Consider the following 7,500-nt stretch of genomic DNA (forward strand, 5'->3'; position numbering starts at 1 on the left):
GTGACTTCAACAGCACGCGCCGGTGGGACGGGGTGCCGCCACCCCGGCTCCACGGCTCATCGGGCGACCGCCGTCACCGAGCCCCTCCGGCCACGCGGCGAATGCCGAGGCCAGGCCGCGCGCCCCACCGCTGCCCTTCCGACACGGACACGCTGGCAAACAGGTCGGGAGCGGGGGAACCGGGCGCCGCCACCGCGGCGGGCTGGCCGGGCCTTGCTCGGGGAGGAGGCTCTCGGGCGAGGGCCGGGGAAAAAAAAAGCCCGGCCGCGTCGACCCCCGGCTGCCGGCCACTGCCACCGGACCGGCTGCCGGAAAAATGCCTGCCGGAGCGGGCCCCGGCTTAAGGCCAGGCGGAAAAGGGACGAGGCGCCGCCGCCTCACCTGCCACCGATCGTCCCAGGGGGGCCGCCCCCCCTTCAACCGGGCCGGCACGGCAGCCGACCGGAGCGGAGCAACACACACGCGGGGCTTCTCACCGCCTCGCTGCGGCCAGCGAGCGGCTTCTCGACACGGTCTTTCGGGCCGTCTCTCTCGGCTCTCGGCTCTCTCTCTGGTGGCCCTTCACACTGCCCATTCTCTTCTCTCTGGCTTCTCGGGCAGCTCTCCCCCCGAAAGAGCGCCCTGGGCAGGACGGGAACCGGGACCAAGCCACGCGGCTCACCCGGCCTAGGCGGCACTCGCTCTGCCCCGACGACCGCGCGGCGCGGCCGCCCTATCCTCCGCCTTGCGACGCAGGCACCCTGGAAACCTGCGGGGACGCGGCCCGTCACCTCGCTCCCAATATACGGAAAGATAAGTCCAAGGCCGCCGACGCCTCCAAGGAGACGAGTGGAAGTCGACCGGGAGGGTGCGCCAGCGCAGGCCGACCGCTACGTCGACATAGCCGGAGGCAGCCTGGAACAGCGACCCCTTGGTGAACTTCCGCAGGCGGCCGCGACACCAGGTCTACCCGGGCGGACGGAGACCAGGTCTACCCCGTCTCCGGGATACCAGGTCTACCCCGGCCGCCGGGTACAAGGTCTACCCCGGCTCCGGGATACCAGGTCTACCCCGGCCGCCGGGTACAAGGTCTACCCCGTCTCCTGGATACCAGGTCTACCCCGGCCGCCGGGTACAAGGTCTACCCCGGCTCCTGGATACCAGGTCTACCCCGGCCGCCGGGTACAAGGTCTACCCCGGCTCCTGGATACCAGGTCTACCCCGGCCGCCGGGTACAAGGTCTACCCCGTCTCCGGGATACCAGGTCTACCCCGGCCGCCGGGTACAAGGTCTACCCCGGCTCCGGGATACCAGGTCTACCCCGGCCGCCGGGTACAAGGTCTACCCCGGCTCCGGGATACCAGGTCTACCCCGGCCGCCGGGTACAAGGTCTACCCCGGCTCCGGGATACCAGGTCTACCCCGGCCGCCGGGTACAAGGTCTACCCCGTCTCCTGGATACCAGGTCTACCCCGGCCGCCGGGTACAAGGTCTACCCCGTCTCCGGGATACCAGGTCTACCCCGGCCGCCGGGTACAAGGTCTACCCCGGCCGCCGGGTACAAGGTCTACCCCGGCTCCGGGATACCAGGTCTACCCCGGCCGCCGGGTACAAGGTCTACCCCGTCTCCTGGATACCAGGTCTACCCCGGCCGCCGGGTACAAGGTCTACCCCGGCTCCGGGATACCAGGTCTACCCCGGCCGCCGGGTACAAGGTCTACCCCGTCTCCTGGATACCAGGTCTACCCCGGCCGCCGGGTACAAGGTCTACCCCGTCTCCGGGATACCAGGTCTACCCCGGCCGCCGGGTACAAGGTCTACCCCGGCCGCCGGGTACAAGGTCTACCCCGGCTCCGGGATACCAGGTCTACCCCGGCCGCCGGGTACAAGGTCTACCCCGTCTCCTGGATACCAGGTCTACCCCGGCCGCCGGGTACAAGGTCTACCCCGGCTCCGGGATACCAGGTCTACCCCGGCCGCCGGGTACAAGGTCTACCCCGGCTCCGGGATACCAGGTCTACCCCGGCCGCCGGGTACAAGGTCTACCCCGGCTCCGGGATACCAGGTCTACCCCGGCCGCCGGGTACAAGGTCTACCCCGTCTCCTGGATACCAGGTCTACCCCGGCCGCCGGGTACAAGGTCTACCCCGTCTCCTGGATACCAGGTCTACCCCGGCCGCCGGGTACAAGGTCTACCCCGGCTCCTGGATACCAGGTCTACCCCGGCCGCCGGGTACAAGGTCTACCCCGTCTCCGGGATACCAGGTCTACCCCGGCCGCCGGGTACAAGGTCTACCCCGTCTCCGGGATACCAGGTCTACCCCGGCCGCCGGGTACAAGGTCTACCCCGGCTCCGGGATACCAGGTCTACCCCGGCCGCCGGGTACAAGGTCTACCCCGGCTCCTGGATACCAGGTCTACCCCGGCCGCCGGGTACAAGGTCTACCCCGTCTCCTGGATACCAGGTCTACCCCGGCCGCCGGGTACAAGGTCTACCCCGGCTCCTGGATACCAGGTCTACCCCGGCCGCCGGGTACAAGGTCTACCCCGTCTCCTGGATACCAGGTCTACCCCGGCCGCCGGGTACAAGGTCTACCCCGGCTCCTGGATACCAGGTCTACCCCGGCCGCCGGGTACAAGGTCTACCCGGTCTCCGGGATACCAGGTCTACCCCGGCCGCCGGGTACAAGGTCTACCCCGGCTCCGGGATACCAGGTCTACCCCGGCCGCCGGGTACAAGGTCTACCCCGTCTCCGGGATACCAGGTCTACCCCGGCCGCCGGGTACAAGGTCTACCCCGTCTCCGGGATACCAGGTCTACCCCGGCCGCCGGGTACAAGGTCTACCCCGTCTCCGGGATACCAGGTCTACCCCGGCCGCCGGGTACAAGGTCTACCCCGTCTCCTGGATACCAGGTCTACCCCGGCCGCCGGGTACAAGGTCTACCCCGTCTCCTGGATACCAGGTCTACCCCGGCCGCCGGGTACAAGGTCTACCCCGGCTCCTGGCTACCAGGTCTACCCCGGCCGCCGGGTACAAGGTCTACCCCGTCTCCGGGATACCAGGTCTACCCCGGCCGCCGGGTACAAGGTCTACCCCGTCTCCGGGATACCAGGTCTACCCCGGCCGCCGGGTACAAGGTCTACCCCGTCTCCGGGATACCAGGTCTACCCCGGCCGCCGGGTACAAGGTCTACCCCGGCTCCTGGATACCAGGTCTACCCCGGCCGCCGGGTACAAGGTCTACCCCGTCTCCTGGATACCAGGTCTACCCCGGCCGCCGGGTACAAGGTCTACCCCGGCTCCTGGATACCAGGTCTACCCCGGCCGCCGGGTACAAGGTCTACCCCGGCTCCTGGATACCAGGTCTACCCCGGCCGCCGGGTACAAGGTCTACCCCGGCTCCTGGATACCAGGTCTACCCCGGCCGCCGGGTACAAGGTCTACCCCGGCTCCGGGATACCAGGTCTACCCCGGCCGCCGGGTACAAGGTCTACCCCGTCTCCGGGATACCAGGTCTACCCCGGCCGCCGGGTACAAGGTCTACCCCGGCTCCTGGATACCAGGTCTACCCCGGCCGCCGGGTACAAGGTCTACCCCGGCTCCTGGATACCAGGTCTACCCCGGCCGCCGGGTACAAGGTCTACCCCGTCTCCGGGATACCAGGTCTACCCCGGCCGCCGGGTACAAGGTCTACCCCGGCTCCGGGATACCAGGTCTACCCCGGCCGCCGGGTACAAGGTCTACCCCGGCTCCGGGATACCAGGTCTACCCCGGCCGCCGGGTACAAGGTCTACCCCGGCTCCTGGATACCAGGTCTACCCCGGCCGCCGGGTACAAGGTCTACCCCGTCTCCGGGATACCAGGTCTACCCCGGCCGCCGGGTACAAGGTCTACCCCGGCTCCGGGATACCAGGTCTACCCCGGCCGCCGGGTACAAGGTCTACCCCGGCTCCTGGATACCAGGTCTACCCCGGCCGCCGGGTACAAGGTCTACCCCGTCTCCGGGATACCAGGTCTACCCCGGCCGCCGGGTACAAGGTATACCCCGTCTCCTGGATACCAGGTCTACCCCGGCCGCCGGGTACAAGGTCTACCCCGGCTCCTGGATACCAGGTCTACCCCGGCCGCCGGGTACAAGGTCTACCCCGTCTCCGGGATACCAGGTCTACCCCGGCCGCCGGGTACAAGGTCTACCCCGGCTCCGGGATACCAGGTCTACCCCGGCCGCCGGGTACAAGGTCTACCCCGGCTCCGGGATACCAGGTGTAGCCCGGGGGGCCGGACAACGGGTCTACCCCGGCGCCCGGAGGAAAAGTCTATTCCGGGGCCATGGCAAGAGGTATTTCCCCATACCCGGGTAGTAGAGCGTTTCTCAATGGCCGGCTTTACCTTTTTTTGCCTGGTGGGGGTGGGGGGGGCGGGCGCGAGCGGGGGGGCTCGGTGTGGGTTTTTGTGGGGGGTGGGGGAATGTGCGTTGCGGGACTTTTGGTTCGAGTTTTCTGGGTTTGTTTTAGGAGTTACGGGGTTATCCCTTTGTTTTTTGTGGCTTGGTTCCCCTTGGTCTGGTTTGGGGTTCGGGTTTCATTTCCCGCGCTTCCCCTTTCCTCCCTTCTCGAAGAGAACGACTCTTCTGTTCCCTCGGCGCAAGAAACTGATCCGGAAAAGGAATTTTCTTGGCGAACTTTATTTCTTTCCCTCTGGTACCCAGAGCGATCCCAGACCAAGCTGACAGGCAGCCTGCGTCAGCCTGCCGTCGAAGCAGCGTCAGCAGCCCCCTCCGCCCGGGGTGCCGCGCAGCCCTACCCGGCCGAACGGAATTTCAGTGGGGCCAGCGCGCAAGGGAAGCGAGGGAGGGAGGGAGGGACGGGGGGGCGGGGGGGGGAAGGGAGGGAGAGAGAGACAGAGAGAGAGGGGCACGGTGACACACACGCCGGCTCCACACACTCGCAATCCGACGCCGCCCCCTCAGAGCCCGCCCATCGACGGTTGGGGGCGCCCCGCCTGAAGACTTTCCCCGCCTCCGCCCATCGACGGTTGGGGGCGCCCCGCCCTGCCCCATCAGACTCCCCGGCGCCGCTCGCAGACTACTTTCCCCACCCCCGTCGCCGTCCCCCGCCCGCTCTCTCCTCGGCCGGTTCGCACACCCGCAGCGGCGGGAGGGCCAGGAGCGGGCCGACACCGAGGAAGGCGGGTCCTTCGGCCAGCAGGGCCGGGGCCCGCGGCAGAGGCGGCCCCTTTGCCGAGAAGCCTTCTCTTCGGCTCTCGCCCAGCCTTCTGCTTTGACGGCCTTCTTTCCTTGACGCTCCAGCCCGGCCTGGCCCCGTCCGAGCCCGGGGCAGGACGGCAGCGGGGTGGGGGGGAGGGGGGTCGAGCGGCTGAAGGCAGTGAGGGATCCGGAGACGGAGGCAGGAGCCGGGCCGCTGTCGCTTTGGGCACGGAGGAGGCGGGAGCGCTGCCGGCTCCCAACGGCCGGCTCCTTCCCTCTCTAGACCGGCGCCGGGCGGCCGGAGGGTGGGTCGTGCGCGGGACAGCAGGTCCGCCCGGGACACCAGGGCGACAGGTCTGCCGCAGCAGCCGGGCGGCCGGAGGCCGGGCCCGGAGTAGGACGACAGGTCTACCCCGGCTCCCGGAAGACCAGGTCTACCCCGAGGCTTCCGTGCACCAGGTCTACCCCGGCTCCCGGAACACCAGGTCTACCCCGGCTCCAGGGGAACAGGCCTACCCCGGCGCCCGGAATTCCAGGTCTACCCCGGCTCCCGGAAGACCAGGTCTACCCCGGCTCCAGGAGAACAGGCCTACCCCGGCGCCCGGAATTCCAGGTCTACCCCGGCTCCCGGAAGACCAGGTCTACCCCGGCGCCCGGAAGACCAGGTCTACCCCGAGGCTTCCGTGCACCAGGTCTACCCCGGCGCCCGGAACACCAGGTCTACCCCGAGGCTTCCGTGCACCAGGTCTACCCCGGCGCCCGGAACACCAGGTCTACCCCGGCTCCAGGGGAACAGGCCTACCCCGGCGCCCGGAATTCCAGGTCTACCCCGGCGCCCGGAAGACCAGGTCTACCCCGAGGCTTCCGTGCACCAAGTCTACCCCGGCGCTCGGAACACCAGGTCTACCCCGGCTCCCGGAACACCAGGTCTACCCCGGCTCCAGGGGAACAGGCCTACCCCGGCGCCCGGAATTCCAGGTCTACCCCGGCGCCCGGAAGACCAGGTCTACCCCGAGGCTTCCGTGCACCAAGTCTACCCCGGCGCTCGGAACACCAGGTCTACCCCGGCTCCCGGAAGACCAGGTCTACCCCGGCTCCAGGGGAACAGGCCTACCCCGGCGCCCGGAATTCCAGGTCTACCCCGGCTCCCGGAAGACCAGGTCTACCCCGGCTCCCGGAAGACCAGGTCTACCCCGGCTCCAGGGGAACAGGCCTACCCCGGCGCTCGGAACACCAGGTCTACCCCGGCTCCCGGAAGACCAGGTCTACCCCGGCTCCAGGAGAACAGGCCTACCCCGGCGCCCGGAATTCCAGGTCTACCCCGGCTCCCGGAAGACCAGGTCTACCCCGGCGCCCGGAAGACCAGGTCTACCCCGAGGCTTCCGTGCACCAGGTCTACCCCGGCGCCCGGAAGACCAGGTCTACCCCGAGGCTTCCGTGCACCAGGTCTACCCCGGCGCCCGGAACACCAGGTCTACCCCGGCTCCAGGGGAACAGGCCTACCCCGGCGCCCGGAATTCCAGGTCTACCCCGGCGCCCGGAAGACCAGGTCTACCCCGAGGCTTCCGTGCACCAAGTCTACCCCGGCGCTCGGAACACCAGGTCTACCCCGGCTCCCGGAACACCAGGTCTACCCCGGCTCCAGGGGAACAGGCCTACCCCGGCGCCCGGAATTCCAGGTCTACCCCGGCGCCCGGAAGACCAGGTCTACCCCGAGGCTTCCGTGCACCAAGTCTACCCCGGCGCTCGGAACACCAGGTCTACCCCGGCTCCCGGAAGACCAGGTCTACCCCGGCTCCAGGAGAACAGGCCTACCCCGGCGCCCGGAATTCCAGGTCTACCCCGGCGCCCGGAAGACCAGGTCTACCCCGAGGCTTCCGTGCACCAAGTCTACCCCGGCGCTCGGAACACCAGGTCTACCCCGGCTCCCGGAACACCAGGTCTACCCCGGCTCCAGGGGAACAGGCCTACCCCGGCGCCCGGAATTCCAGGTCTACCCCGGCGCCCGGAAGACCAGGTCTACCCCGAGGCTTCCGTGCACCAAGTCTACCCCGGCGCTCGGAACACCAGGTCTACCCCGGCTCCCGGAAGACCAGGTCTACCCCGAGGCTTCCGTGCACCAGGTCTACCCCGGCTCCCGGAACACCAGGTCTACCCCGGCGCCGGGCGGCCGGAGGCCTAAGTCCGCCTCCAGGACACCAGGTCTACCTAGCCCGGCGCCTGGCCTCGCGAGGACCACGTCCGGTGCCGGGACAGCAGGCCTGCCGCCCGGCCGAGCGGCCGAGCGGCCGGAGGACAAGTCCGGCCCGGGTGC

Source organism: Lonchura striata, chromosome 21, assembly GCF_046129695.1.
Source record: "Lonchura striata isolate bLonStr1 chromosome 21, bLonStr1.mat, whole genome shotgun sequence".
Classification (NCBI taxonomy): Eukaryota; Metazoa; Chordata; class Aves; order Passeriformes; family Estrildidae; genus Lonchura; species Lonchura striata.